Source organism: Tenrec ecaudatus, chromosome 17, assembly GCF_050624435.1.
Source record: "Tenrec ecaudatus isolate mTenEca1 chromosome 17, mTenEca1.hap1, whole genome shotgun sequence".
Taxonomy (NCBI): domain Eukaryota; kingdom Metazoa; phylum Chordata; class Mammalia; order Afrosoricida; family Tenrecidae; genus Tenrec; species Tenrec ecaudatus.
In genome coordinates this window covers 82,127,801-82,150,733 of record NC_134546.1, presented here as the reverse complement: position 1 = coordinate 82,150,733, position 22,933 = coordinate 82,127,801, and the positions used below count along the sequence as shown (strand labels likewise).

The following is a 22,933-nucleotide window of genomic DNA, read 5'->3' as shown; positions in this document are numbered from 1 at the left end:
TGTTTTTCTCTTCATCATATTTGGATTTTGTTATGATCTGTGCATCACACATGTGCTTCTTCCATGTGGACTTAGTTGACACCTCGCTTAGATTGATGATCGTTTGAATACAGATAGACCACCTGCTCTGACTTCCCTGCAAGATGCCACTGATCTTCCAGGCGAGACGCTGATAGAGGACCTGGTCTGACCTGCTCTGATCTTCCCTGCAAGATGCTGATAGAAGATCAACTCTAATCTCCTTTCAAAATGCTGACAGACGACCTGCTCTGAACTTCCTTGTGAGATGCTGATAAACAATGTCTACAACCCTGGACCAGTGATATCGACTTTTGTGCGGACTGTTCATTTGCTTGATTCTTAGCCCTCACCCTCACTGCTGGCCTCGACCCAGACACAGGGCCACTGGCGGCTGCCAAGTTGGGTAGACCAGCAGTGAGTGGGGACTTTGTCGTTTTTCTCACCTCCAGTGGGAGGTTGACGAGCAGTCTCATGCTGGCAACCCTTGGGAAATGTTCTGATGTGCTCATGCTCTTTGGCTCCCCAGGGATCTGAACCCAGGTCTGCCATCAGCTAGCCCACAGATGGGTCCAACAATTCTCCCTCCTCCTCTTCAGCAAACTTTTGGGTAGTAATGGGTTGGGTTCCATTTTCTTTTTTAAAAATCATTTATTGGGGGCTTATACAACTCTTATCACAATCCATAATACATCAATTCTGTCAAATACATTTGTACATTTCTTTTTTCCAATCTTATTGTTTCAAAATGTTTCAAGAAACAGATCAACCTTTATCTGTCTTTCATAATTTTACTTCAAAACACTGCCTTAATCTCCCATCTGTTCTGTTCAAGATGCATGCGTGTTAGGGGACGCTCTGTGTGTGTGTGTGTGTGTTTGTGTATCCAACATACACACCTATTTGTGCAGTGTCGTGTTTACCAAACACTCGGGAGGTGAGCCGGCCAGTAGTCCGTGTAGGTCAAACAATGAGGTGCGACCTCCTGGCGAATGTGTGCACCTTCCTCCTGACCCTGCTCGTGGGAGCACCGCACGCAGGTGAGCCAGCTCTGGCTCCTCTCTGGCAAACAGTGTCCCCTCCTCCTTTGAATAGTTCTGGATAATGATTTCATTTCTCAAATGTATCATTTAAAAATTTTACGTTTAAAATCAGGCAGTTCATATATAATAATTTTATTTAAAGACCCGGCATTTGTGCGTGTCTGGCATGCACAGAGGGTGATGGTGTGTGTGTATGTGTGTGTGTGCGCGCATGCGCGCGCCAGAAAGAGAGATGAGTCAAGCCCCGGCATGGCCTAACCCAAGAACGGACACACTCACTAAGGTGGTGTAAAAAACACAGCCAAATCCTAGGTTAGGGTCAACATGCTGATAATACCGACTTATAAGCAGCAGCTGAGTGAGAAGACAGGCCAAGCTACTGAGCAGGGTACCCTTGCTGGGGAAAGTTCCCCCCTCCACTCCAGAACCGACAAATGAGAGGATCGTCCTTGCAAGACGCTGGTAGAGGATCAATCTGCTCTGCCCTTCCTTGTGAGACACCGCTCATCTTCCCTGAAAGACGCTGATAGATGACTGCCTCTGATCTCCCAAAAGACGGCGTTCAACAGTGTGGCAGAGGAACTATTTGACAGCAAAATTTTTCTCGTTTTTAGTGCCCTGGAAATATGGCATTTTGACATATAAAAGCATTTAAAACTCCTCAAAGCAAACAGCCTTTGGTATGCAAATTTTTTTTAAATGTCAGGGATCTTGAGAGAGATTAGACTATAAAAGTGGTTATTAAAAATGTCTGAAACAATTCTCTGAAGGTGAGGACAACATGCTAACATGAGTAACTCTAAGGTGAACAAAGACTGTAAACCTAATAGCAAAATAAAGTGCGCACAGCACCTAGTTTTCACTCCATAGATTCCATCCCTTGGCTAGATGGCTCAAGAATTTGAAATTGGTATACATGTACAGTGCAATTGAAAATACATAAAGGGAAACACATAATGAGAAATGAAATGAAAATGTTCCCAATATGATAAAAAAAAGTTGGACAATTTTGAATAGTAACAAAACAATAAAAATTTGGGTTATTATGTAAACTTTAAAAACAATATCCCTGAGTTCTTTCCATATTAATAAAAGGTTGAATGAATAAAGTAAATAGGGACAGAAACATCTCTTACAAAAGAATTTCAAGTGATGCATACAGTCACACACACATATCAATGCACACGCATAGACTAAAGAGTGACGTCTTTCAAGAGCTCATTTTACTTGTACCCACAATTAAATAGCATATTGCATTTGGGGAATCTACTGTGGAAGGTCTCTTTAAAGTGCTAGTTATAAAGATGTCACCTTGAGGAATGAGGCGCACCTGACAGAAGACACAGTAGTTTAACTGGCATACACCTGCAAATGTGTGACCATAGATTAGAAAAAGCAAAGAACCCTTGATACTTTTGGATGATGGCATTGGGGATGGACATTTAATATGTAGTAGATTCCTGTGTGGGAACTAGTGCTGCCAGAGTTCTCTGTAGAAGTGAGCATGGCAGGACTTCATCTAGTGCACTTTGGACACAAGATCAAGAGGGCCAGTCCTTGGAGAATGGCATTATGACTGGTGAAGTAGATGGCCATGATAAATGTAAGGCCCTCAGCAGCTGCCGCAGCAGGCTCAAACACAGTTGGTGACAATTGCTCAGGGCCAGGCAGTGCTTTGTTCAGATGCACAGAGCCCACTCGATGGCACCTAATTACAACAATGCAAACAAACAAACAAACTTAATTCATTTTGCTGTTTGCGTCAGGGAGAACTCAAAATAGCATACACTTAAATATATATATATATATATATATATATATCTTGATATATGAACATGTTTACATTCAGCGCATGAACCATGCACCAGTGCTGAACTAGAAAAAGGAGATGCCAAGTGATAGTTGGCTCCAGCCAGGACACTTCAGTGTGAGAGGAAAGAGGGTCAGATGTGAACGTCATTCTGCTCTGACATGTTACTCATCCTAAACCAGACCCTACTGACTTCACCCTGAAATCCTAAGAGTGTTCCACGTGCAGTAAGCCACTGAGATCTCTACTGTGAGTCGGTATTTCAGAAGCAGATCAACAGAACTGTTCTCTAACATTCAGCTCGTGTTCCAGTGTTGAACTGCTTTCACCACACAGTGCCTCCAGCTGCACTCAATGAGTTTGGGAAAGTTTCCCAGGATTCCTGGGGTTCATCAAACACTAGTGTTTGGAATTTCAGGTGGAGTCATTTTTCTACCATGTAAGACAGGCTACCCTCTCTGCATGGGATAGCATGCCAGGTTAGCACGAATCCCAACAAAACTTAGTTCTGAGAACAGGGTGAAAAATGTTTCTATCTCAAAGAAACACTTAATATTAAGATAAATTTTCATTTATCTGAATATACCCATCACATTTGTAGGCTGATTTTCTGTGTTGCCATACCTCAAATTTAAATCATTAGTCTTATTGAAGGTTTTTAAATTTTATTTACATTGAAAACTGAACAGTATTTTTTTCAATCTCTTGACCAATCAGTATTCTTTACCAAATCGCTGTAGTTTGTCCAGTAGAAGTGCGCAGGACACACGGTTCTGGAAATGGAGTGCTGTGTGAAACAGAGCCCTTATTCAATGACCTGGAGACCGTGGGACAAAATTATTTGCAGAGCTCATTGAAATCTGCAAACTAAGTGAGCAGACTACAATGGATGGATGGATGGAATTTGATAAGAGTAGTACAAGCCCCCAGTAAATTTATTTTAAAAAGAAGAAAAGAAATGTCTAGGAAATGATTTGACATATGTACAAATATTCTTGATACCATTGATGTATGGGTACAAGAACTGTAAGAGCCCTCAATAAAATTTATTCTTTTTTTAAAAATAGTGAGGAGACTTAGAGATGATCACATTCTAATAGAGAATAAGTCAAGTGTAGCAATGAATAAAGAAAACATAAATAGCAATTAAGTAATTTCAAAATATAATGAAATTAAGATGTGAAGTCAGAGGCCTCAGGATAATCTGCCAAGTTAAAAAGACAAATTGAAAATTATTTATGATACCTATGCTGTATCATAAAGAGCAAACTTGTCATTATCCAAAACAGTTGACTAGGACTAGAATTCAGATTAGGAGCCCCAGGAAGAAACATGTGTTTAATATCTTTTAGGGAGAATCCAGACTGCATCATATTTGAAAATGACATGTTGTTTTGTATATGTACCGTCCATTTTGACTAAAGGTCACTCTTTATAGAGACTGGAACTGCCCCCATAGGGATCTCTAACCTGTAATCTTTTTGGACACAGATTGTCAGTTTAATTGTTCAAGGGACCAGCTGGTGGGTGATACCTGCTCACCTTTCAAACAGCATCCACGATCTTGAACTATGTGTCACCAGGGATTGCTACCTCATCATTTACAAATATGTAGAGAAACACAGTTTACAAAAAAGTTTCTTTGGCATGTATAAGGTTTAACTGTAAGCAAGGGTTTTTCCATCTCAATCCTATCACCCACCTACTCTGGGTTGAGAGCAGTAGCGTCTATTAACAGGAAATCAACCTCTATTAAGCAGGAAACAAAGGGAGAACATGCTTTCTGTGACATTCATAAAGATGACTTCATTATTTTCATTTCTTGTTTTTTAGTATTACACTTCTCTTTCATTTACATTCATGCTTATGCAAAATGAACCACATATTATATTTCAACATGAAAACTATCTTGTCTATCACACTATTAATTATGAAAGTTTATAAGAGAACATGTGCTCACATTCTATTGAAAAAACAGAGTGGTTGGTCCTAGTTAGAATACAAAAATGAAATTACCTTTGCCATGTTCACACTCTAAATCCAACATTCATTATAGAATATATAATAAATAGAAAGTATAGACAAGAGTCTTGAATGACTTCAGGGTATGTAATAAATTGGAAGTTGTCTCATATGTGAATGTCAGTAGGTTGAGAAATACCCAACTCAATGTAATCAACAGAAGAAATATATCCCAAACGTCTATACATATGGTAAGAGGGAAAATAAATTTAAAAACTAGGTTTTCTACATAAACATCTATCAAGAGTGTGCCAGGCCTAAGAATGGCCTGCCATTTTGTCAAACTACAGTACGCACAAAGGACCACAGAACCCATCGCCTACATTATGCAGAGATATCAAACCAAAAGAGGAAGCCCCAATTAAAATGAGGAGCACAAGAAATAGTCTGTCATCTCTAGAGGAGAATTTTCCAATTAGAACACCCAATGGCAATGCTGAATCTTCCTTGAAATGCACAACAATTAATATAATTTCTGTGCAACATACCCCCCTTCTCCTTCCCTCAGGATCATAGTCTTCCAAAAGTTGTGGGGAAAAAAGGTAACATTTTACTTTTTAATTACATTTCTCAGTGAACTATTTGAAACTCCATTATCCTACTCTCATAGATTAAAAGTTCTGCTCTCTTCCCTGGCCTCCTCAGAATGGTATGATTTACCTTTAAAATAGAGAGCCAAGAGATCATTTCGTGGCAATATTCAGAAAAAAAGATTAAGATTTTCTTTTCTATAATTTTTCATCCACAAATGAATACACATTTTCCTCCTGTCATCCTTTATATTCAAGGGATATATAGAGATAATAGTGTATAAGTTTATAAGCTCAAAAAAAGTAGATTGGCTTAATTCTGGAAAATTACATGTTACTACTGAAAATGTTCTCTGATGATCAATTTAATAATAATAATAATAAGCCACCATTCCTGGCAGGTATAGGGCACCTATGGGTGGATCTCATTGAATAATAGCTAATATCATTCCAACATTTCTGAAAAATGCCAAGTACAAGAATTTAAAAATAATTACTAAACAATCCTGTATAATAAGTAGTCTACTTACATCAGACTATAATGTTCACTTTGGTTCAGGCAAGATAAATGATTTCTAACAAAAGCTGCCTCTGCAATCATTATATTAGAAATAATTATTATGGGCCCCCTTGCAGCCCATGGCTGAGACTGGCGCTCCCCGCCGCTTCCGTCGGGCACTGCCCGGGGTGGGGGGGGGGGGGAGGTGGCGGGGGCGATGCGGGAGCTGGCGCGGGAGCTGGCCCACCTGCTGGAGGCCGAATGGCAGGAGCGGGCACGAGCCAGGGCGCAGGAGGCGGACCAGCAAGCTCCAGTCCTGGCGCAGCTGCGGCGGCTCTGGGGCGCCCCTCGGGCGGCGGACCCCGCGGCGCTGAGCCTGAACGACCACCCCGCGACCCCCTGCTTCGCGCCCGCCTGGACCCCGCTGCCCTAGCCGCTCCGCTGGCCCCCGCCCCCGCGTCTGTGCTCAGAACTCGGCCCCCTGACGCCGAGGACGCCGGTGATGACACCCCGGACGTGGATCCCGAGCTGCTGAGGTACTTACTGGGACAGCTCCTCACGGGAACCCCGGACCTTGAGACCGAGGCAGCCCCTCGCCGCATCCGCCGGGCAGCCGACCAGGATCTGGGCCCTGAGGGGCCACCTGAGGGCGTTCTGGGTGCACTGTTGCGGGTGATACGCCTGGAGACTCCCGCGCCCAGGCGCCCGGGCGACGTCTCCTGGCACCCTGAGTAATGCTGGAATCGCAGGAGCCCTGTGACCCAGGACTACCCGCCTCACCTCTGACGCTCAGACTGCTTCTACTCAGCATGCTGAGACCCCAGCTACTGTCTGTCTGTCTGCTGCCCCCTAATCTCAAGATCCCCATCAACTGGCCCCACAATAAATATGATATGAAGCAAAAAAAGAAACAATTATGAAAAATATATAGATAGGTCCTAGTAAATGGCAAAATATTTCCAAGGCAAAGTTTTATAACAAAAATAAGGGAGGGATTAGTGCACTTAATACAAATACTGAATTCATATTGTGATAGAATTTTCATAATGCTGGCTTCAGGGAATAACATACTTTATTGAATGAGACTTTTTTGAAAATCAGGGATCCATTCTTCAGTTATTTAAACTGTTCTACTTGAAGACCAAAAACGCGTGGTTAAATATACAAAATAGTTATCAACACAGCTCATTTTAAAGAGCAAAACACGCCCTCCCTCACCAGGCGCGCCAGCAGAATTGAGTCCAGCTGACTAGGGTGCAAGTACCCTTTCTCTCCCCCAGGAACCCTGCCAGCGCTTCTCTTGGTGAGAGGTGGGCGGGTGTCCCCGATGCCGTCCTATTTCCCCGCTTTCGGATTGGTTGGAGTTCATGGTGGGAATCCCTGTTGGAGAAAGGGGATCCCGGCTGGCTTTTGGGGCTTCGGGGTTCCCTGAGTCTCTCTTTGCGGGTCTCCTAACCCCCCTCGTTTCCCTCACGAGACTCCTTGCGCCTCCACAGCTCAAAGGTGAGCCCCGGGGTCCTGTTCTGCTGACCAGACTCTGGACCCGACCAGAGTCTGTTCTAGTCGCAAGATCTCTTGCAGATCCGTGACAAAAACGTCTTCCCTGGCTTTAAAATATTGATAGTGGCCTTTTTTCTTACTCCGTGTTTATAATTTTATCTATATATTACTGTTTTTAACTTCCCACCAAATTTTGTTTCTGTTCGTTATCGTTTCTTTTGGGTTTCTCAGTTTGTGAAGCACAGGAGTGGATGCCTACAGATAAGAAATGATGGGAGGGTTTGTAGGGGATGTCTGGCTGGGGGTGGGTAGTGTCTGAGTTGGGGAAGGGGAGGGGATTTGGGGAGCAACGAATGAAGGAAGGAGGGAACTGAGCACTAAACTAATGGTGACGACAAGAGTCTTTTTAAAGGCGCTATAATCGTGGTGGAAAAAAGATAATGTCGTGAAATTGATTGTTGTACTAATTGTACAATTCTTCTTGAGATATTTGAATTGTTGAATTGTGGGATATGAGCATTAAGTGCCCCAAAAGGTATTCAAAAAGAAAAGAAGGTCTCCATCATGAAAACTATCGAACTAAATAAACTATGCATGAGTCAAAAACCAAAGCGAAACAATCAAACCAAACACTAGGACTTCTTTCTCTGGGACGATAACAGAAGTGGCCCTGAAACGGGCCTTTGGGTTTTGAACGTTGTGAGGCTGAAGGACAATTTCCTTGGAGCTGGTGTAGTGGGCAATGGCCCTGGTGCCCTCAGCCATGGCACACTTGGCCAGCTGTCCAGGTAGTACCAGGTGCACAGCTGTCTGGATGTCCCAGGCCGTGATGTTCGAGCAGTTTGGAATATGGAGTTGAGATGCCTGGTGGGTGATGTGCACGAAGGTGTCATTGGTCAATGAGTTCACGATGCCCATGGCCCTGGACGAGATGCTGGAGTCCGTGTAAACCTACTTGAGCACCTTGTGCACATACACAGAGTAGGTCTCCTTGCTCTTCGCTGGTATTTCTTACTGTGCTTCCTCTGAGCCATAGCTGCAGTCTCCTTGGGGCCCCTCCCCGGGCAGGCAGGGACTTAGCGGGGTCAGGTGGGTTGTTTGACTGGGACAGTACACCTGGAAAAGGTAATGCAGGTGTCCTAAAGCGAGCTCAGGGAGGACAGAAGCTCTTGTGGAGAAGAAGGGAAAAAGTTCGCTTGATCTTGCTTTTCAGTATGAATGCAGACCATGAAAGTGGGGCCTCGTGATCTTTCTGACCTTTTGGGTTTTAAGCAGGAGGTGTCAGAAAAGTTAACACAGGGATAACTGGCTTGTTGCGGCCAACCATTCACAGTGATTTCACTTTTTGTTCCTTTGATGTCAGCTCTTTTTATTGCTGTGAAGCAGAATTCACCAAGCATTGGATGATTCAACCACTAATGGGATACGTGAGCTGGGTTTAGACCATCTTGAGACAGATTCGTTTTACCCTAATGGTGATGTGTTGTTTCTATGGTAACCTTGCTCAGAAGGAGAGGAACCACAGGTTCCATTGGGTGTCTGTGCTTAGTTGAGGAGCCAATGGGGCGAAGCTGCCATCTGTGGGATTAAGACAGAAAGATTCTTAAACTGCAGAAAGGATAGGACACCTCAGGGAGCCTCCATTGGGCTTGGATAACCTCCAACCCTGCCGCCGTGGGCTGTGGCTGTCTGTGGATGAAAGTCCCCACTGTGCGCTGGGACCAGAGAGGTGGCAGCCCCTCACTCGCCTGTCACATACCTCATGTTGTTGGGATCCTGGTGCTAAACTTGGTAGACAACCTGCTTCTTGTTCAGCGTTTCCTATCGAGCACAGCAGCTCCCTCCTTGCGATCTATTGCTGCCTTAACAGGACCTTCCAGTTGACCTCCCAAGTGGCGATGAGAAAAGTAACTACGTCCCCACTCGGTCCCAGAGGAAGGGGACAGGGCTCCTAATGGAGGTGCCCAAGGTGCATGTGCTCATCGCAGCATCTCCAGCCAGTTGCCCGAATGGGCCTCCTGGTTGTTCTCCCAAGTGGTGGTGAGAAAAATGACTAAGCCCCACCTGATGCCAGTCTATGCACCTTTTGCGACAGGAGCAGCCTGAAGTCTCAGATGAGGCCAACAGGGACATTGATAACAGGTTATTTCTCGTCTCCTAGAAAGTATTAGTAAGTGTTCTTTCAAAACTATTTTTATGTGTGAGCCCAATTACTTGAACTTAAACAAACAAACAAAACGGGGAGAAGTGTTTATTCATCATATGTGAATAATCTGGTCTCTAGATGCCAGAATCTTTAATTTTCATCTATCTTACAGTTAGGCAGGAAGGGCCTCATGAAATTTTATTTCGATTGAATTGCACATAGACCTTTTAAGCAGCCTGAAACCCACTCAACTATCATTAGTCTCTTGTTCTGCTGGATCCTGTGATCTTCCAGCTGAACCCTCAATGTAGAGGCCTATATGATTTACACTTCCCTTGAAAGACAAAATGTCACAACCGATGACGGTGTGCTGTCCTTACACTAGAGCCCACATTCATGAAAACACTCTGTCATATGGCATCCCATGTGGAGCTTAGAGAATTGCCTTCAGCTGACCTCCAAAAGAATGGTATAATGAGGGGTAGGAAGTTCTCACTGATTTTGTTGTCACCTTGTTTGTTTCTTTTTATAACAAAAGAAACCTCTTCCCTCTCTTAATAAGAGAAATAAGAACTTGGTAAATATAACTAGCACACTAGCATGTTTTTGTGCATGTCTTGGGTGTTTATTTGTGGTTTCTGGGGATGGTGTCATATTAGCTGTCATGGAGTCAGTTCCATCTCACAGGGACCGAGGGAACAACAGAACAAAGCACTGCACTCTCCTATGCAAACCTCACAATTTAGGATGAACCCATTGTTGCAGTCACGTTGTTAGTCCATTCAGTAGAGGGATTCCTATTTTTCACTGCCCCTCTACTTTACCCAACTTAATGTCCTACTCCAGGGACTGTTCTCTTGATAACTTGTACAAAGTATATTATATGAACTTTCACCATCTTTACTGCTAAGCAGTCCTCTGATATTACTTCTCTGATATTACTTCTGCCAAGACACACTAGTTTGTACCATGGCTATTCATGGTACTTGGGACATTCTTGGCCAGAACTATAACTCAACCACATTGGTTCTTCTGCCTGCCTAATTCAGTTCCCATCTTTCATGTGCAGAGGAAGCCATTGACAATAGCATGTTTTAGTCAGGTGAACTCAATCCTCAAGGTAATAATCTTTTTAAAAAATCATTTTGTTGGAGGCTCGTACAATTCTTAGCACAACCCATACATACAAGCACATATGTACATTTGTTGCCATCACCATTCTCAAAACACTTGCCTTCTACTTGAGCCCTTATTATCGGCTGCTGATTTTTCCCCTCCCTCCCCACTACCTCCTACCTCATGAATCCTTCATAATTCATAAATTATTATTTTGTCATGTTACACTGTCTGATGTCTCTCCCCGCCCTCTTCTCTGCTGTCCATCCTCCAGGGAGGTGGCTATACGTAGATTCTTGTAATCAGTTGCCCCTTTCTACCTCACATTCCCTCCACCCTCCAGGCATTGCCACTCTCATCACTGGTCCTGAAGGAGTCATCTGTCCTAGATTCCCTGTTTCCAGTTGCTATCTGTACCAATGTACATCCTTTAGTCTAGCCAGATTTTTAAGGTAGGATTGGGATGATAGTGGGGGCAGGAAGCATTTAAAAACTAGTGGAAAGTTATATGTTTCATCATTGCTACCCTGCACCCTGACCGGCTCATCTCCCTGCCACAACCCTTCAGTAAGGGGGTGTCTGGTTGGCTACTGATGGGCTTTGAGAGTCCCCTTTGCACTCACCCACATTTACAAGGATATGAGGTTTTTTTGTTCCTTGATGCTTGATACTGATCCCTTTGACAACTCGTGGTCACACGGGCTGATGTGTTTCTTCCTTGTGGGCTTTTGTTGCTTCTGACCTAGATGGCTACTTGTTTATCTTCGAGGTTTAAGACCCCAGATGCTATATCTTTTGATAGCTGGGTGCCATTAGCTTTCTTCCTCAATGTAACATCTTTCCAGCACTGTAAAGTGGTGTTGTTCCCCTGATTCATACAATGCAATGTAGCTGTAGATCTCCTATCACCATATGGGGATTTTTTTTTCATAAACTAACTTTTTCTGGAAGGAGTCAAAATTACTCAACTTAGATTAAGAATGCTGATCAAGGTAGGATTCAGATCATGACAGTGGAGGGGGGGAGAGGAAGGTTTTTGGAACTAGAGAAAAGTTCTATTTTTCATCGTTTCTACATCGCACCCTGACTGGCCTGTCTCCTCCCAAAGACCCTTCTGTAAGGGGATGTCCAGTGGCCTACAAATGGGTTTGCAAGCCTGGATAGACCAGATGATACACACTGGTACAGATGGGAACTGGAAACACAGGGAATCCAGGGCAGATGATCACCTCAGGACCAGTGGTGTGATTGGCGATACTGGGAAGAAAATGGGAGGGTGGGTTGGAAAGAGGGAACTGATTTCAAGGATCTACATGTGACCTCCTCCCTGGGGGACAGACAACAGAAAAGTGGGTGAAGGAAGACATGGGACAAAGCAAGTTATGACAAAATTATAATTTATAAATTATCAAGGGTTCCTGAGGGAACGGGGAGTGTGCAGGGAGGGGAAAATGAGGACCTGATGTCAGGGGCTTGGGTGGAGAGCAAACGTTTTGAGAATAATGAGGGCAGCGAATGTATAAATGTGCTTTACACGATGGAAGTATGTATGGATTGTGATAAGAGTTGTATGAGCCCCTAATAAAATGATTTTTTTAAAAGAATGAATGTTGATCAAGTAGGTCCAACCTTGTTCCTTAACCAGCCTACCTCAGAGCTCTGAGATTGAAACCTGGACTTAAGACCTAGGGGAAGGGTGAGCCTTATATTCCAAATATTTATGACGACTGGACATGACAGAGTCAAAGATAAATTGTGTATTTTTCTAGTAGCCTGACTTGCATACTAGTTTTATAGGGGCACAAACATACACCCCTGTCAAATAACTGCCACTTCACAACTCCCTGAATAAGAAACTCTCTGGGGGTTGAAAAGGGCAATGTCAATGACATCAAACCAGGATATCTAACTAGCCACTTCAGGCTAATGTCTCCCTACTTTATCACAGCTTAGCCTCTTCCCGTCACATTCATTTTGTGTTCCTACCCCTCCAGGCTCCTGGTCGAGCAAGTTTCACAAGTGGTGCCAAGATACTAGCTTTTTATCTCTCCCCAGATGTCCAAAACTATGGGTGAGATGTGGGTGTTATAGTGAGATAATCAGGGGAAAGGATAAAAATATGTAAAGGGGAAGAAATTGTGGGTAGAAAGGTACACAGATAGTATCAGCACTGAAATAATTGATCACACCTCATAATTCTGTAAAATTTTAAAGTACATTGTAAATGTTTTTATAGCAATAAAACTAGCATAAGAATATTGTAGCAATGAGTTTATTGACTTGGCTTGAAAACAGATTCTTCCTGAAAATCACCTATTTTGATGACAAATTAAAGTGTGCGGGTTCCTCTTCGAAGTCAACCATTCAAAACCTAGGCCAACACTCAACTTAAGCATTGAATTCCCAAGGCTATACAGTAATCCAGGGTCATAACTGCCTTTCAGGAACACCTGGAATCCATTCATCCTCTGAGACTAGGAAATACCTGCTTCCATTACAGCAATGTCAATGAAGGGGACCTGATGAAGAGAAGAATGAACTCTATTAGGATAGCATGGGCTCTGTCTTTGAAATAAATACCTCAGGTTGAATCCTAATCTTCAGCTCAGGGGCACAGGGTGATCACTCCTTAGGGAAAGAAGTGTAGGCCAACAACCTGACATACCTAAGTGATAACTCCTCTTCTGTTTCAGGTTGCAGATTGGCCACACATAACCAAAATACAGGCCAGTCTAGGGAGCCAGAAACCTGGGACTGCTGTCTTGCACACTTAAGCATCACAAGGATTTGAACTTCTGAATGGTTGTCAACCAAATCCATTCACCTGAATCCAAATTTCCTAGTGTCTCTGCTTTTTATTTAGGGAGTGCATTGATTTGACTTCCTGAAGCTGTACTACAAAATGGTGAGTACGACAGAAACCTAGGGCATTTGCATTATACAGAGTAAAGTCAGATAGGAATCACTGGAAACCTGAAGTTAGATTATAAGGTAAAAGTGTGATGGGCGGGCAACAAGGGATGGAGCTTTCTGAAGCAGTCTATTGCTATCAAATGCATATGTGGCTCCAAGCACTGGATAACTGATGGTCTTCCTTATGTGCCTTGAGGCTTGTTATATAAGGTATCAGCATCCCAGTTTGGGCCTTGGTTTTTTGAAATTTGCAATAAATTTCCTGAGTAGAGTCCAGATATAAAGATCTATCAGAGGACATGAATTCTTAGCTCATTCAGAGTCACCATTACGTCTTCACTAGTTTTCTTTATTCCGTCAGGCAGTGACATATTTTCTTTAGATTTTTAAAGATGGCAGATGTGGCTCTTACACTGTTGGACGTATTTTCTCATGGCTTCATCAAAAGAATGAGTCTGATTGAAATGTGTCCAGTTGGTCGATAAGTCAGAATTCCTATTCCTTATATTTATTTATGTTGATAAAAAGCCCAGCAGAAACATTCCTCACTGGTAATGTCCCTTTGTTCCACAGAAAAATCCTTCCTAGGCTTGCAGTATCTTTACCTTGCCTTACATAATTAACACAATTATTGTGCTATTATTAATAACACAGCCACTGAAGGTGGTTTATTTTTCTTGAACTTTTTCAAAAAACAAACAATTGTGTCTCTTTCTTCAGAGGATCCCATGTATAACATGGCCCATGTATTGAGGATGATACCTCATCATCTTTGCTTTTTAATAGCATTTGTCCTGTACTTCTTCCAAGAGACCAAAAACAAAAGACACAAACTCACTGCCATAGAAATGATTCCGGGAGGGACCGCTGGGCCAGTCTGGCCGCAGGAGCAGGTGAGGGTGGCGAGGAGTTGTGGAGGCAGGACAGGCAGCCTTCAGGCCCTGCTGCTTAGGGTTGGCCCCCAGCTTTCCCCGCTGGCTCCTGAGGGCCCGTGCTGGAGCCTGCAGCCCCAGCCCAGGGGGGGCGCGCACCCCGCCCAGAGCACCCGTCTGGGCGTCCTTGCCGCCCACAAGGGCGCTCACAGGGCGCTGCTGCTGCTGCTGCTGCTCAGCTTCTACCTGCTTGGCCCGGTCCTGGACTAAGGGCGACTGCGAGGGCCTGCTGTGCTAGACGGAGCCCTGCCGTGGGACCACAACAGCTCGGCCTGTGTCCCACTGCGGTCGCTGCTGCCCAAGTGCGAGCTTTTGCATGTGGCCATCATATGTGCAGGCTATAACTCCAGCGGGGATGTGGTCACCCCGGTCAAATCCCTACTCTTCTACAGGAGAAACGCCCTGCGCCTCCACTTGGTGACGGACGGGGTGGCCAGGAACATCCTGGAGACACTTCCACACGTGGATGGTACCTGCCATCCGAGTCAGCTTCTACAACGCTGATGAGTTCCAGTCCCAGGTCTCCTGGATCCCCAACACCCACTATTCCGGCCTCTATGGGCTCTTGAAACTAGTGCTGCCCGGTGCCCTGCCCTCTGACCTGGCCCGGGTCATTGTCCTCAACAGAAACGTCACCTTTGCTTCTGACATCGCGGAGCTCTGGGCATTTTTTGCTCACTTTTCTGACAAGCAGATGATTGGTCTTGTGGAGAACCAGAGTGACTGGTACCTGGGCAACCTCTGGAAGAACCACAGGCCCTAGCCCGCCTTGGGTATGGATTTAACACAGGCGTCATCCTCCTGAGACTAGACTGGATTCGGCAGGCTGGCTGGGAGCAGATGTGGAAGCAACTGCGAGAAGAGTGCTCCTCACCCCGTCGGCCACCTCTTTGGCTCACCAGGGCATCTTCAATGCTGTCCTCAAGGATCACCCAGGGCTGGTGCTGCTGCTGCTGCTGCCCTGCACCTGGGACATGCAGCTGTCTGACCACACACTGACTGAGCACTGCTACTCTGAGGCGTCAGACCTGACGGTCATGCCCTGGAACTCACCAAAGAAGTTCCGGGTGAAAAACAAGCATGTGGAATTCTTCCGCAACCTCCACTTGACCTTCCTGGAGTACGATGGGAACCTGCTGCACAGGGAACTGTTTGGCTGCCCAAGCCAGCCCCCACCTCAGTCTGCGCAACTGCAGCCCCCCCTGGCACAGCTAGATGAGGACACAGCCTGCTTTGAGTTCCAGCAGCAGCGGCTCACTGTGGCCAGCGCTCACCTCACCTTCCTGCCTTTTGAGCTGTCACCGCCCAGGCGCCACGATATCACCCTGGTGGCCCAGCTCTCCTTGGACCAGTTGCAGATGCTGGAAGTCCTGTGCCACTGACCTGGCCGACGCCGAGGCCCAGCAGTTCCTGCGCTTTGTGGAGGGCTCGCCGGTGCTCTCGGTGTGGCGCAACGTGGCCTACCACATGGTGTACCCGGAGGGGCCCCTCTACCCTGTCAACCATCTGCGCAACGTGGCCTTGGCCCAGGCCCTCACGTCCCACGTCTTCCTCAGCGACATCGACTTCCTGCATGCCCACTCCCTCTAGGACTCCCTCAGGGCCTCCCTTGAGCAGCTGGATCTGGGGAGCCGCCCTTCAAGAGCCTGCACTACCGCCTCCGCTTCCCTACTCCGAGACCAAGCTGCTGGCCCTGCTGGACGCTGGCGCTCTCTTCACCTTCAGGTGCGACGTGTGGCCCCAGGGTCATGCGCCCACGGACTACGCCCGCTGGGGGGAGGCGCAGGCCCCGTACCCAGTGCAGTGGGCAGCGGACTACGAGCCTTACGTGGTGCTGCCGCGTGACTGTCCCCGCTACAATGCTCGCTTTGTGGGCTTTGGCTGGAACAAGGTGGCCCACATGGAGGAGCTGGACGCTTAGGAATATGAGTTCCTGGTCCTGCCGGAAGCATTTACCATTCACGTGCCCCACGCGCCCAGCCTGGGCATCTCCCGCTTCCGCTCCAACCCCACCTACCGCCACTGCTTGCGGACCCTGAAGGAGGCATTCCACCAGGACCTGTCCCGCCGCTATGGGTCCTCTGCCCTCAAGTACCACACTGCCCTGAAGCAGCCCCGGGGTATCTTGTGATCCCCCAGGGCTGGGGCTGCGCTTGCCTGGCTCAGCTGCACCACTGCATGCCGGGAGCTGCCCCTGCCAAGGACATTGCTATTAAGTTATTTATGGTCTACATGGGGAGGGCTGGGGCAGGGCCATCTGTGGTGGGGCCTGAGGTTCACCCATGCTGCTACTCCCCCATTGGGTTCCAGCCTCCCTCTGCCCCAGCCGGTTTGGGGCTGCTTCCCCGTCCCAACGACCTATAGCTCTTTTTTATAATTAATGTTTGTAAAAACCCCTCGTATGCCGCTCTCTCTTGGTTTGGGGACGTGGACTTCTCAGGAAGCCTTGTGCAGCTGCAGTCATGGGAGGGGCAGCAGTGTGGGGGCCAAAGAGGACGGAGGCCACCCACCCCCTGCCCTCCCCTGCCCCAAACCCAACACCATGAGGCCAACAGACTTTATTTGGCTTTATTTAGTAAAATGTTAAAATAAATACAAATTGATCAGCTTAAAAAAAAACAGCAATGATTCCAACACAGAGTAACTTTAAAGTTGTGGGTAGAACTGCCCCGGAGGTTTCTTGCACTGTAACTATGTGTGGGCATAGAAACTTCGCCTTTCTCCAGTGAAATTACTCATACTTTCAAAGTACTGACCCAGAAATTAGCTCACTGCTCCATTATCCAAGATAGGTTTGTGATAAGAATTGTACGAAACCCAATAAAATGATTTTTAAAAAAACCTGTCTCTTCCAATGAGAATTCTGGATGTCCTGCTTCTGCAACAGATCTTTTTGAAGATATTATTTTTATTTATTTTAAGAGGGACACAACTAACTTCCTTTTCTATCTCTTCATTCAGGAACATATCACTTAACATGCTCATTGTTTTTTATCCATCTTTACATACAGCTTGGTGGCTTTTGAAGACATCACAGAAGACCACATTTTATTTAGTCTGTTAATCCAGAGACCACAAATCTGGGATGATTTCCAAGGTCAGCCCCTTCAAACGCCTTGTGAATAACTGCCAGCCTGCCTTTAGGCGAACACAAGTAGGTGATGATCCTGGTAGTATATACACTGAGCTTGTATTCAGTTAGTTTAACTAGTAAAATGCAGAACCATGAAAGGGAGGCCATCATGTGCTTCAATATTCTCAATCTCTCTTCAATTCTTATTTGTCTCATTCATATGCAATCCTTGTATGAATATCCTGTGTGAGAACTTTGTATGAAATTATGTAACCATAAGTTTTCCAGGATATAAGAATCAATAAATATTGGTTTCAGCATATTTGTAAGTCAATGTAGACTAGAGAAAAAAATTCATAGACACTCGTGTATAAGAAAAAACTTTATATACAAGAGCAATTGGGTATTAAGAAAACACCCCAGCCCAGTCCAGATCAAGTCCATAAGCCCAATATTAGCCCAGATGTGCAATACTAGTCCATAATTTCTTTGTTACACTCACACAGCCAAGTAATGATGGATGCAGGAAGATCATAGGCCAATGGGTGAAACATCTTGTGAATCCAGTGGCAGTAGAAGCACGTCAGCACTGGCAGGGGTCTCCACATGGCTCCTACAACTCCCAGGGCTCTGGCTCCATCAGTCTTTCTCCATGTGGCTTGTCAAAAGCGATGTCTAGTGGGGTGGGGGGATGGTCCCTCCCCCAGTGAGCTTTTTGTCTCCTTAGTGCCTCCAAAGAGGTCATCAAGCTGCTACCTGATTGACAGGCTAACCTCCAACCCTTTCACTCTTAACTATGTACATTTTATTTTTTGTGGGGGTTAGGTCAGTTAATTCATTTCCAACTCAACAACCCTATACACAAAAGAACAAACCAACGTACAATATTGAGTCATCTTCATTATGGTTCATCACTCTGAGCCCATTATTGAAGCTATTGTCATTCCGTCTCCTCATGGGCCTTACTCTATTTGACTGCCCTCTAATTTGCCAAGTATGACACCCTTTTCCAAGTACTGGACTCTCTTGATATCATGTTCAAAAAATGTGAGATTAAGTACCATCATCCTTGTTTCTAAGGAATAATCTGGATATACGACTCCAAGAAAGATTTGTTTGTTCCTTTGCCCAAACCAAAACCACTAGCATTAAGTCAGTGCTGACTAATAGCGACCGTCCTGTGGGTTTCCAAGACTAACGGTTTACAGGAATAGAAAGTCCAGTCTTTCTCCTGCGGAGCTTCTGCTGCTGGTGGTTCATCAGTTAACCTTTACTCTGCGATCCACATGGTTGGTTCCTTTGAGAGTCCGTGGTAATTCCAGTATTCCTCAATAGCACCGCAGTTCACATGCAATGATTCTTCATTCTTCTTTATTCAATGCTCAACTTTCACATGCACATGAAGCAATTGAAAATACCATCACATGAGTTAAACTTGGTATGAAGACATATGGCAGTAAATTGGAAGTAAAGACATGGTTACCCAATTTAGCATTATTTTTGGTGATTTGGATGTTGTCTGATCTCACCACAACATTCCATGGTTTAAATATAGACTAACGTAGGTGTCATAAATCAGAAGAGATAGGCCCTGGTGTGTGGTGGATATTTTCATTAGCTATCTATTTAAATAGTCATTTATCCTCCTTTCTGTCTGTTTGTTTCTTTCTCTGTGTTGATATCTGCCTCTATCACTGGGAATAAAAATGTTCTCGCTCTGTGGCTGCATATAGCTCCCAGAACAAACTACACTCTTGTGTGGATTCAGAGAACTCTGCAGCAGATAAAGTGAAGACTTCAGAAGAAATCTGGGTTACCCTAAAGGCGCTGCAGCAGCATTCTTTGAGTGGGAGGAGCAGACCCAGGGGCCTCACTTTATCCTGTTCACCTTGATGTACAAATGCACACCCAACATGAAAATACCTCTTCGGCACCCACATGAAGCCACAGCACGCATATACTTAAATTCAAAATACTCATTACTCTGGAGAGCATTTTGGGGTGTCCTAAATCTTATCCACGTGAACATGAAGCATGTGTGGGTTTTTTCTGGTGGCAACTCTGGGAGGTGAGTGCTTCAGGGATTCCTACATGAAGTCTGGGGATGCAGCATTTGAGCACATGACTCTGTTTCTCTTCATCGCCAGGTGTCCTGGCTCAGGTGCAGCTAATAAGAGTCAGGCCCTGGACGGGTGAAGCCCTCACAGACCTTGTATCTCACCTGTGCTGTCTCCGGATTCTCTTTACCTGTTATGTGCACTGGATTGCCAGGCTCCAGGAAAGGGCCTGGCGTGAGTTGGGGTAATAACATGATGGGAAATTACAATCCATCTCTCCAGTCACGAGTCAGCATCAACAAAGGGCATTTCCAAGAGCCAAGTTATTTAAAACTGAGCTCTGTGAATCCTGAGAACACAGCCGTGTAGTGTGCTAGAGACACAGTGATGGTAAGTCAGTGTGAGCCCAGACACAAACCTCCCTGCAACAGGCCATGGTTCCAGGACATGCATGAGAGAGGAGTCAGGGATGCTTTCCTCTCAGAAGCTACGGTTTTTCCCCCATGATTTCAGCACATCTCTAGGGATTGTCATGTATATACTCTGGGGAATCTTCATGTATCTGAAAGTGCCTTTTCATTGGGATGGGCTTTGTCTATCTTTGACCATGTATATAACAGAGTTCACACTTATATGTCCTGATATGTCTGCAATTGACTGTACTAACTAGAATTATTTGTTGTCAAAGCCAGAGACATTCCAAAACACCAAACACCACCACAGAGTCTATGCCAACTCAACAGTGATGCCATTGTGAGTTTCTGAGATTATACCTGTTTACAGGAGTAAAAAGCCCTCTCTTCCATGGAACATCTGGTTATTTTAAACTGTTTACGTGCAGATCTCTGCCCAAAGCATAACCACTTTACTCAAGAGGGATCCTTAAAAAACCTTAATCCAGGAAAAATCTCTTATGGGTCCCAAATTTTCTCTAAGCAATCAGATGTATTCATACATGCTCACACATGTATATTTACATAATTTTAACTTACAGTGACCTGGATTATATTGCATGTGTTGATATTTTTGGGTATGCTTGAGTTGGCTTCAACTCAGAGATCCTATGTAGAACAGGATGAAATGCTGCCTAGACGTGCACTATCCTAACAATCATTCCTCTGTTTGGACTGATCATTACAGCCTTCTCATTGAAAGTCTCTTATTTTCATTGACATTTTACTTTACTAAGCACAAGACTATTCTCCAGGGACTAGTTCCTCATGATGACATGACCAAATAAGTGCAATGAAGTCTTACTTGAATGCTTCCAAGAAATATTCAAGATGTTGGACAACAGAAAAATGGGTGGGAGACATCGGACAGTGTAAGATATGACAAAATAATAATGTAATAAATTATCAAGGGTTCATGATGGAAGGGGGAACGGTGATGGAGGGGAAAATCAGGAGCTGATAATAAGGGCTCAAGTAGAAAGCAAATCTTTTGAGGATGATGGCAACACATGTACAAATGTGCTTCAGACAATGTATGTATGTATGGATTGTGATAAGAGTTGTACGAGCCTCCAATAAAAAGATTTTTTTAAAAAGAAATATTCAAGATGTGTTTATGTGAAAACAGACCTGCTTGTCCTTCAGACCACCCATAATATATTTAATGGTATTCCCTAACACCATAACCCAAATGCATCAATTCTTCCTTGATATTTCTTACAGGGTTTGTAATTGGAGTCACTCTTAGTTTTCACAACTGCGGCAGCTGTTTCTGGCATGACAGATAGTGTCCGGGGTGCTTCTAAAATCATACAATGCATAAGGCAGCACCACACAATAAACACTCAGGAGCAGAAAATAGCAATAGTGCTGACATGGAAGAAATCTATGTAATGCCTAAACATGGGGCAACAAGAAGATAAACATTCATCGACAGAAATAAAGGTCGATGCATGTAAGTTATACTTAGGTAAACCTGGACCACAAAATTATGTGGTACAATGATTAAATGCTCAACTTTAGCCAAAAGGGTGGCAGTTCAATTTGTTAAAACATCTCCCCTTTCCCCCGGCATCGTTACTCAACCTGAGAAGAATCTTGTGTGCTTTGATTTGTTTTTGATGTTGTTAATGCCAAAGTCCATTCCAATTCTAAGTGATTCAATGTGCAACAGAACAAAATAATGCCTCCTGAGCCCATTGTTACACCACCGTGTCAATCCATCTCATGATGTAGCTTCTTCATTGATCCCCTACTTTATCATGAGGATGTCTTTCTCAAGGGACTGGGATCATGATAACGTTGCATGAAACATAGTCTCACTGTCCTTGATTCTAAGGAACTCTGGCTACATTTCACTCAAACATTTCTTTTATTGAAAGGTTGTCCCACGGTATTTTCATCATTATTTTTCAAAACCATAAGTCAAAGGTCATTTTATGGCCTTCCTTATTCATATAATATTAAAAATTATGACTTGGCTTCTATAAGTGACATTTAGGAAACCCTGTAATATGGGCTTGTTGGTGCATAGATATAAAGGGCTGTGGTGGTGCTGTGGGATAAGATTTGTTTGCTCACCTCAAGGTCAGGGATTCAGTCAACGGTTCCCCGAGTAGGATGATGTTTATTGCTGTAAATAACTACAGTCAGAGAAAGCCTAATGAGCAGTTCTCATCAGTCTTCTAAGGTTCCAATGACTCAGAAGAGATGCAATCACAGTGGGTTTGTTTTTGGAGGAAGAGCTTATTCGTTTCCTAGCTCGGTTGCTTGCTTTATTGGTTTTCCCTCAGTGCAGAAGAATGTTTGGTGTATGCATAGCTCTCAGATCCCACAAAGAATAAATTAGTTCATGAATTAGTGGATGCATATGTTCAAATCAAACCATAATGCTGCACTGGAACTCATAATTTTCTAATTGAAAATAATGGAATCTAAGGAGCTTACTAATTCAAGGCATGCCTGTGGGTCACATCACTCCCATCTCTGTCATCCAACTTGTTTCAACAATCAGCTCTGGAGACACTTTCTTGTGGAGCTTACTAATTCAAGGCATACTTGTGGGTCACATCACTCTGTGATCCAACTTGTTTCAACAACCAGCTCTGGAGAGACTTTCTCGTGGAGCTGTGGTGCCTGTGCATTAGCATACTATTCATAGTCCCCACCTCTTATACCAGCCAGGATCATTCCTCGGCAAATGCCTGTTGTGGTTTCTTACTTAATGAGACCACCATCACCGCCCTGCAATCGGGATTCCAGAGCCTTCTGAGTCAGGGAGCCTTTGATACAGAAATGTCTGCCTCTCTTCTCTTCCTCCC

At 44.6% G+C, this 22,933-nt stretch overlaps 2 pseudogenes; both read left to right on the top strand.

Annotated features, from left to right (window-relative positions):
- Nucleotides 1–6,062: 6,062 nt before the first annotated feature.
- On the top strand, nucleotides 6,063–6,657 carry LOC142430545 (proSAAS pseudogene; annotated as a pseudogene).
- A 1,681-nt stretch (nucleotides 6,658–8,338) lies between these two features.
- On the top strand, nucleotides 8,339–16,660 carry LOC142430544 (xylosyl- and glucuronyltransferase LARGE2 pseudogene; annotated as a pseudogene).
- The last annotated feature ends 6,273 nt before the right edge of the window (nucleotides 16,661–22,933 follow it).